Below are 9,378 nucleotides of genomic sequence, written 5' to 3' on the forward strand. Positions count from 1 at the left end.
AGTCAATCTTGAAAATCTATATTCAAGTTGAGCTCCCTTGATGATAATCTTGACTTGTTGAAATTTTGGGACTTCAACTTCCTCTAGCTCATTGCCCTTCCGACGATGAGTCTAGTAAAGAGCGATCTCGCTCTGATACCACTTGTTGAGACACTTCAGAGCTAGAGGGTGAATAGCTCATCTCGCTCGCTTGCTCGCTTCGTATATATTATTGCAGCGGATAAACTCGAAGTGACAAACTTCCCAATGCTAACACTAGGATTTATTTGATATCCACCTCAAGAAGAGGTAACTAATCCAAGGATCCATACAAAGTACTCTCTCCACTATTAAAAACACTTATTCTCAGAAATAATCCGGAGGTGGAGAAACCTCTTACAACTCACACAAGCAATACAGCTTGAAACAAGAACTAAATACACAAATAAAAATAAAAAACCTTCTTGCTTGATCTTTTGTTGCTTGTGAATGCCTCTTATAGGCTTGGAAGTACATCAACATCTCAACCCTAAGCTTCCAAGAACTAACAGAGAAGATCGAGTGAAGAGTTGTTGTGTTTGCACCTTGTTATCACCTTTATACTTCGTGATATAGGGCTCCTAATCGATTGGCCTGACTCCCAATCGATTGCCACATAAGATCCGAGCAATGCTAGCCATCCAGAAGTCGCAACCTGCACAACCGTCATCTTCCAATCAATCTGTTGATTGATTGGGAGCAACTGGATCAATCGGCTATCGATCCAGCAACCTTCTGTGCTTTCACAAAAGATCCCGAAATCTAATGGCCAGGGGTCGATTTTCAGGAACTGACGACCTGGGGTTTACCCCGCCATGCGCCTATGGCCTGTGTACCTGCATGAACCTCCCTCCATATCCGTGGGGCCGACACTAGGGGGCCGCTAAGGTAGCGGATCTACAAAAGATCCCGAAATCGATTGACCAATCAATTTTGGCTTTCCTCGCATCATTGCGAGAAAACATATCCCAATCGATCAACTGATTGATTGGAGTATTCCAATCGATGGCTGATCGATTGGGGAGCACACTGTGCTCTTGCATGAACGACCACCAATCAATCAACTAATTGATTGACATAGCTCTAATCAATCAGTTGATCAATTGGGCTATCATTGCTCGCAAAAACTCTCCCAATCGATTAACTGATCAATTAGGTTTTAGTTCAATCGATCAACTGATCGATTTACCAACCCTAAGTTGACTAACTCAAGTGTATAGTACTAAATTCCAACATCCGGTCAACCTTAACCTGTTGGAATTCTCTTATGCCTAGCATCTGATCAACCTTGACCAGTTAGAACTTCTTCACCAAGTGTCTAGTTAATCCTTTGACCCACTTAGACTTTTCTCCCCTTGCCAAGTTTTCGGTGTTGGTTGGTCCTAGGAAGATCGTACCAGTTCCACTGTATAAAAATTCTGTACAAGTGTCGAACCTTTCCTAACAACCTATTGTGTTCTTTCGAAATTAAATTCGGATTCGCAAACGGAACTTAACATTATTGATTCCAAATTTAACTTATCTGTTCTTAATGGTTTAGACTTGGATTGCAAACGATACTTAACATTATTGATCCAAATCCACCTATGTTATAAATTCAATTAAATATTAATTTCATAAATTGATTTCCAGGTTAAACATGGCGATGCACTAAGCCTTCTTGGATATGGGAGCAACCACCACTTCCTAGACAAAGCCTTTGAATGAAATCTAATATTTAATTTTCTTATATAACCCTAGGTTTAATCAAAAAGAACAATCGAATCACAAATTCAAAAAAACAAAAAAAACACAAACTCGAATCACAAATTCGAAACCTAGAATTATATGCCTCTTGTGTTTGGAATTCATACAAAGAAAAACTAGTATGATGCGGAAAATAATTACTAGTTATATCTTTCTTTGTATGCAACGACCTCTTGATCTTCTACCGTATTCCTCTTCTTATCTTGGACGTTGTGTGGGCAATGATCTACCGAGATGAGAACCACCCAAGCCCTTCTTCTTCCTCCTTGCAAGTTTCGGCCAAACACTCCTCCTTGAGATATAGAGTTTCGGCCACCACCACCAAGCTCCAAGGGATTCTAGAAACAAAGCCTCCTTTCTCTCTTTCTTCTCAAAGCTAGAACCGACCACCAACAAGAGCTCCAAGAGAGGGATGAAACCAGCCACTAAAGAAGAAGAGAAGAGGAGAAAAGCAAGGTCTAGGGCTGGCCACCACCAAGGAAGAGAGGGAGGAAAATATAATAGAGTTGTTACCCATGAATGCACCCCTACCCCCTCTTTTATAATCCTTGGTCTTGGAAAATAAGGAAAATTTAAATAAACACTTCCTTATTTTCTTTGCCATGAAAAGGAAAATTTAATTAATTAAAACCAATTTCCTTTTCTTAAATCCACATGGCCGGCCACCTCATTGCTCCAAGCAAGGAAAGTTTTAACACAAAATTAAAACTTCCTAATTTATTTCCGAAAATTTTAAAATAAAAATTTCTCTAATAATTTTTCCCTTCATGGTTGGTTATAAAAGGAATTTTATAAATTAAAATCTCTCTATTAAAACATGTGGATGATTTCCAAAAAGGAAAGTTATCTTTTAAAATTAAAATCTTCCTCTCTACAAATAAGGAAAGATATCAAATCTTTTCTTAATCTTTTGTAGAAACTTATAAAAGGAAAAAATTTATAATTTTAAAACTCTCTTTTAAATCATGAACATGGTTACAAAAAAGGAAAATTTTCTCAAAATTAAAATCTTCCTTTCAATCTACAAATAAGGAAAGATATCAAATCTTTTCTTAATCTTTTGTAGAAATCTATAAAAGGAAAGATTTATAATTTTAAAATTCTCTTTTAAAACCATGGAATCCACATAAGAAATTTTTTTAAAAATTAAAATCTTTTTAATTTGATGTGGCCGGCCACACCAAGCTTGGGTTCAAGCTAGGGCCGACCACACAACTTGGCTCATTGTATTTGCTTGGCCGACCCAAGCTTGGGTTCTAAGTTTGTTTGGCCGGCCACCTTAGGATGGGTATAAAGGTGGGTATAGGTGAGTATAATACTTTATTAATAAGAGGCTACGATAAGGACCGAGAGGAGAAATTGGTTTTGGTCTCCCGATGAAATTAAGCTTCTCGTGTTCGCCCCGAACACCCAACTTAATTTCATCAATAATAATTCATTCCACTAAAGAATTATTATTGAACTACCGCACCAATCCCAAATTACATTTTGGGCTCCTTCATATCATGAGTGTGTTAGTCTCCCTGTGTTTAAGATGTCGAATGCTTACTAATTAAATGAGTTACTGACAACTCTCTTTAATTAATATCTTAGTCCAAGAGTAGTACCACTCAACCTTATTATCGTGTCGGACTAAGTCCACTTGCAGGGTTTAACATGACAATTCTTATGAGCTCCTCTTGGGGACATTATCAACCTAGATTACTAGGACACAGTTTCCTTCTATAATCAACAACACACACTATAAGTAATATCATTTCCCAACTTATCGGGCCTATTGATTTATCGAGCTAAATCTCACCCTTTGATAAGTCAAAGAAATAAATACTAAATATATGTGTTTGTTATTATATTAGGATTAAGAACACACACTTCCATAATAACTAAGGTTTTGTTCTTTTATTAAGTCAGTATAAAAAGAACTTACCTTAAATGATCCTGCTCAATACACTCAGAGTGTAGTAGTGTAATTTATCAGTTAAGATAAACTAATACCTAATTACACTACGACTATTCCAATGGTTTGTTCCTTTCCATCTCAATTGTGAGCTACTGTTTATAATTTATAAAGAATTGATAACATGATCTTCTGTGTGTGACACCACACACCATGTTATCTACAATATAAATTAATCGAACAACTACACTTAACTTATAAATGTAGATATTTGACCAATATGATTCTTATTTCTAAGTAAATGTTTATACAAAAAGCTAGACTTTTAGTATACATTCCAACATTTGGTCAACCTTAACCCACTTGGACTTACCGTCTCGTGCCAAGGGCCCGATCGTCCATGACCCACTTGGACTTCCATACACTAGGTGCTCGGTCAACCTTAATCCACGTGGATTTCCACATGCCTGCTTCACTCACCAAGACTTCCTCACTACCTAGCTTCACTCATTAGGACTTTCACCTGACTTCATTCATCAGGATTTTCCATTTGTCCAACTTCACTCACCAAGGTTTTCCAACTGCGTAGCTTAATTACTAGGACTTTTCACCTTTCTTCACTCACCAGGATTTTCCTCTGCCTAACTTCACTTATTAAGGCTTTCACCTAGTTTCACTCAGTAGGATTTTTCTCATCACCTAGCTTCACTCACTAGGATTTTCCCACTGCCTGACTTCACTCATTAGGATTTTCACACTAAGTGTATGGTTAACACTGACCCACTTGAATTTTCATCTTCTGCAAACCTTCCTGTTGGACTTTCCCTTACCCAACCTCTAGTTAGGACTTTCTAGTCAAGTGTCCAGTCAACCTTGACCTACTTGACTCTTCTTCACATCAAACTGGTCAAACCTTGATCAGAAGAGAATTATACCAACAATCTATCCAAATGGATAATTACACCTGCAATTTCCATATATTGTCAAACATCAAAATTCAAACATCAAGACTTAAGCTTGAGCCAACTTAAGGTTAGTTAAACTGATCAACCTTGACCTAGGAAAATTGCATCAATAGTGGCGACTAGAGTAAGCGGCAATTCACCACAGGCCAGTCCTCACCGGTCAAGTGACATTGTCGGTCAGACAAATGTAACCACTGACAATTGAGAAGCAAAGAAGGGGACAGGCTAACAGCGGACGACATGACTGAACAGGGACAGCTAGTCCGAGCGGCCACTGGTCGACCTACAACGAGACCCCTTGCATATCTCATTGTACATTTTTGGAAGCTTGCATCACTGACAACAGAGCATGTCCAAAAGGCAAATCGTACTTTAGAAGCTTCCAACTTGTCATATCAGAGATTTGCATACTAACTTAAGGAATGTGTCAGAGACACTTTTTTACTTGTCTTTTCCTAGGATGCTTTGAAAAACGTATGCATGCTTTAAGATGTGTGAACAGATGCTACAATAACACTATAAAAAGGAGGTTCCATCCACAGGTGAAGGTTTGTGATGCTTCATTGTTGAATATGCTCTTTGCTACAACATTCTTATTCTCCACTGTTCTAGAAACTGACTTGAGCATCGGAGGGCCAACGCCGAGAACCCCTTCCCGGCCCGACATTAAGACCTTTTGTGTTGCAAGACCGTGTGAAGTCTTTGCCTCATCAACCTTCGAGCCACGTCCCTAGCTTGTCATCTTCTCCGTTTTCGAACATGATCAACTATATTATGGATGTAAGCCGCATGAATGCTTAAAGTGGGTGAGGTCCGATATTGGACTTAATGAAGACACCAGTGATATACATTTTAGGATGTTGTCAAAGTGGAGTCAAGGGTAGGAAGTGAACACATTGCTTATCTTGGACATAATATGGGAAATTGGAACGTATCGCTCATGGTCTGGATATTAGTGATAGTGAACTTAATTCTTTTGGCTATATACTTGATGTGTTTGTTACTTGGTCTGGCTAAGTAGTGCTAGTGTTATAATGTGATAAAGAAATGTAATTATGGATGATGTTGACATTTGTTTTTTTTATGGATGGATAAAATTTCTGTATCATTATTTTAGTTAATGCATTCAATCCTCGACATTATTTTGATTTCTAATTTTTGTAATCTTCTTTATTATAATTCCAAGTAAGCTATATTTTTAGCCTAGATTTACTCATCATCAGTGTATCTTATTTGTTGACAAATGGATAATGTTCATTGATTAAACTTAACTCATGTTTAAACTTTAAAGTTTCCTTGTAAAATAATGTCTAATGACAAAGAATCATGTTTAAGTCTCCCAATATTTTCATATAGTATGATTCTCGAACTTTTAAGGAGGTATGAATTTCTGAATAGAAGTTTATCATATTTACAACACTGAACCTGTAACTGAAGTAAAATCAAGATACTACTTTATTCATATTTTCTTTTCAGATGACATCAGGACAGTATAAAATGCATTGATGGGTTGAAGGTGGATTTAAAATGTAAAAATCTTGAGCAACAACTTTAACATTCTTAGTTAGCCGATACTGAATTATTCAATTGTGAGCAATATAACCAATAGGACTTTAAATCTGATTGGTAAAATTATTTATAATTATTATGGGGTAGTATAGTGACCATATCTTATGCTTCAAATAGTTTTAAATTGAACTACCGGAGAATTCATGTTTATTTCAATTGATCTTCTAAAGTATTCAAGTTTACTTTAAAATGAATTGCTGGAGACTTCAAGTTATGTCTTATTACTTTATGGTTCACCAATTATAGCTGTTATTCATCAACCAAAATTTTAACTATAAAAAGAAGTAATTTACACTCGTTTAAGTCCGACACAATAGAAATTCAACCTAATATAAGCCATGAGGAAAATTACAATGAAAGAAGCTCCCTAAAATCTAATGCAAGTGATCATCATATTCATCTTATATTGTTCTTTGCTTAGTCTGTTGTCCGAAGCTGAGACAGTTCCTTGAAAATAACCAATATTGGAGTGAACCTGAGACAATTGGTTTAATTTATTAATAAATATTTAGTTTTGAAATGTTAAAACATGAGTGAACCTAAGATAGTTGTGCTGACAAAAGTGGTGGAAATTAAGTTTCAACCATACTCAAACCTTCAACACAGCTACCAAGTGTTTGCATATGATTTGTAAGCTAAAATAATAAAATATAGTCTTAGATAGTGATAACATAATTATTTTAGTTTAACATATTAAAATAGTCCTTAACTTGATTGATCATCCAGTGACATTCTATATTGGGCATGCTGGATATACTTTCATAATACTCTTCTATACCCTGTTATATATAAAAAAGGAATGATTTAATTCTATATGTCTTTTCAAATCTAATGACAAAAAATAAATTCCAATATACAACACTTTAGTAAGGATGAAACCTTAACCATTGTTGAAGTTTGGTTGGTTTTTCTAGTTGCTTTCCTTTTCTTTGAAATATTATCTAAGTCACCTTTCAACCTCTTACTTGAAACCGTTTTCTTCTTCATTTTAATTCCTTGGACTCCAAGAGAGTTTCCTTCGCCAATTTTGAACTCTCTTTCATTCAAAAGACTTGTTGTGCCATCTGGATATTGAACCAACTAACCAGCTGCTTGGCTCACCATTGAGTACTAAGCCACCATTGAGTACTGTCCATTGAGTACTGGACAGTTGGTTCATTAACTTGTAACTTCTCTCATCCACCATCTTAAACACACTCAACAAATCATCTTTAACAAACTTGTAAGTGTATTCCCTCTCGGTTGCCTTGGTAATCAATTGAACATACAACTCACACAATTCTTTATATCACATATTGTGAAGTATTTTTGGATCCAAACTACCTTTGTTCGCAATAGAATCATTAACTCCAAAGTATTTATCTTTTACTTTTTGTGTCCACCTTTTCAATATATACTCACTTGGGATCTTCATGATATTTTTCATTGTAAATATTTTCAAAATATAAGAACATAAAATTCTAACAAATTCATATTTTCTACAGCTACAGCTACACTTAATTTTTTCACACGATAAATCAAGTGTAACTATACGATGATAACTCTTTTTTGTGAGAAGTAACTTTATATTTTGTATTTGATCCAACATCCTCATAAATTTTTATACTAGAATCATGAGATTTGTACCACTCTTGTTCAAAACACTTGTATGCCTCAAGAGTATGAATACAACTTGCATACTTTAAAATTTCAATTGGATACAATAAACATGGAACACTTGAATTTGATCTAAAATCAGCTTTTAACTCCTCATATCGATGATCATTAAGCAATCTTTGGAAGTGATTGAAAAAGTCTAAAAACTTGTGTTGATAAATGATGCACATTTTCACAATGCTATTCATGCTCTCATTTCTTTGGGTTGTAGTCATATTCGCACAAAACATTTGTCATCCATATACTAAAGCCCATTTTCCTTTATGTGAAACAGACATCTGAACCAATCATTGTCTTTAAGTGGATACTTGGTCAATATCATGTTCCAAGCTGAAATAAAATCTTCCTTTTCATCAAAATCATATATACATGAGGCAAAATTTTTAGCAAACTCTTTGAACTGAAAAAAACTCCACTCAAATGTATTACGATATTTTGATAAATGTGCTAAATACATAAACGATGATGTATTTTAGGCCATCTGGAAGCTAAAACCTTTGTCATTGCTGCATCTTGATCTGTAAGAATAGTTGTTGGTTTTTTTCTCACACATAGCTCTCGTAAATGTATCAAACAACCACTCAAATGTCAACGAGGTTTCATCATATAATAAAGTTGCACCAAAAATTATGGATTGCTTATGATGATTAACACATATAAACAACGAAATTGAACGACTTTTATTATTCTTCTTGTAGGTTGTGTCAAAGCAAACAACATCTTCAAAACTGCCATAATCAACTCTCATCTTAGCATTAGACCAAAAAATATTAGTTATCAAATCATCTCCATCAACTTGAATAGCATTAAAAAAAATTAGGATCATCGAACTACATTTTCTACAAATATTCTAATACACCTCTTGTATCCCCAACTCTCATATTTCTTGTTCTTTTGGATCACAAGTATTTTTTGTAATTTCAGGAATAAAACTTAAATTCTCCCTCTCATCTACTTGTTTCACCATAAGATCATGAGATGCTTTTGAGGGATTCCTACATCACTTGCCATCTCAATTTGTATTACTACAGAAGAAAATATATTCCTATGGCATATGTAGAGATGAGTTTTGTTTAGACTTGAAAGATAATAATTATGTTTTTAACAAATTGTACCACACTAAACTTGTCATTTTTTTCGACAACTAACCTTCATTTTAGCCTCACAACCAAATCTTGTTTCAGGACGAATTGATTTCACATAAATATCTCATGTGTTCTTTCCCCTTTTACCTTGTACACTACAATAAAAAATCCTGTCAACTAATTTACTTGATTTATCATTGTGGCATTTTGTCCTTATACCAAATCCAACTTGTTTAGCATTTTTCAAATAAAATTTATAGACATCCTCTTCTGTCTTAAATTTCATATCCATTTTTTACATCAATTCTTCTGTGATAAATAGATGAAAACTCTTTATATCTTTTTCATTTATCAAACCTTTAAAATCAATCAAATAATACAAAAAAATCCAATCAACAATGTAAATATTCAATCAAACTAAATAAAATTTGAGCTATATAAA

Source organism: Zingiber officinale, chromosome 9B (genome assembly GCF_018446385.1).
Source record: "Zingiber officinale cultivar Zhangliang chromosome 9B, Zo_v1.1, whole genome shotgun sequence".
In the NCBI taxonomy this organism is placed as follows: domain Eukaryota; kingdom Viridiplantae; phylum Streptophyta; class Magnoliopsida; order Zingiberales; family Zingiberaceae; genus Zingiber; species Zingiber officinale.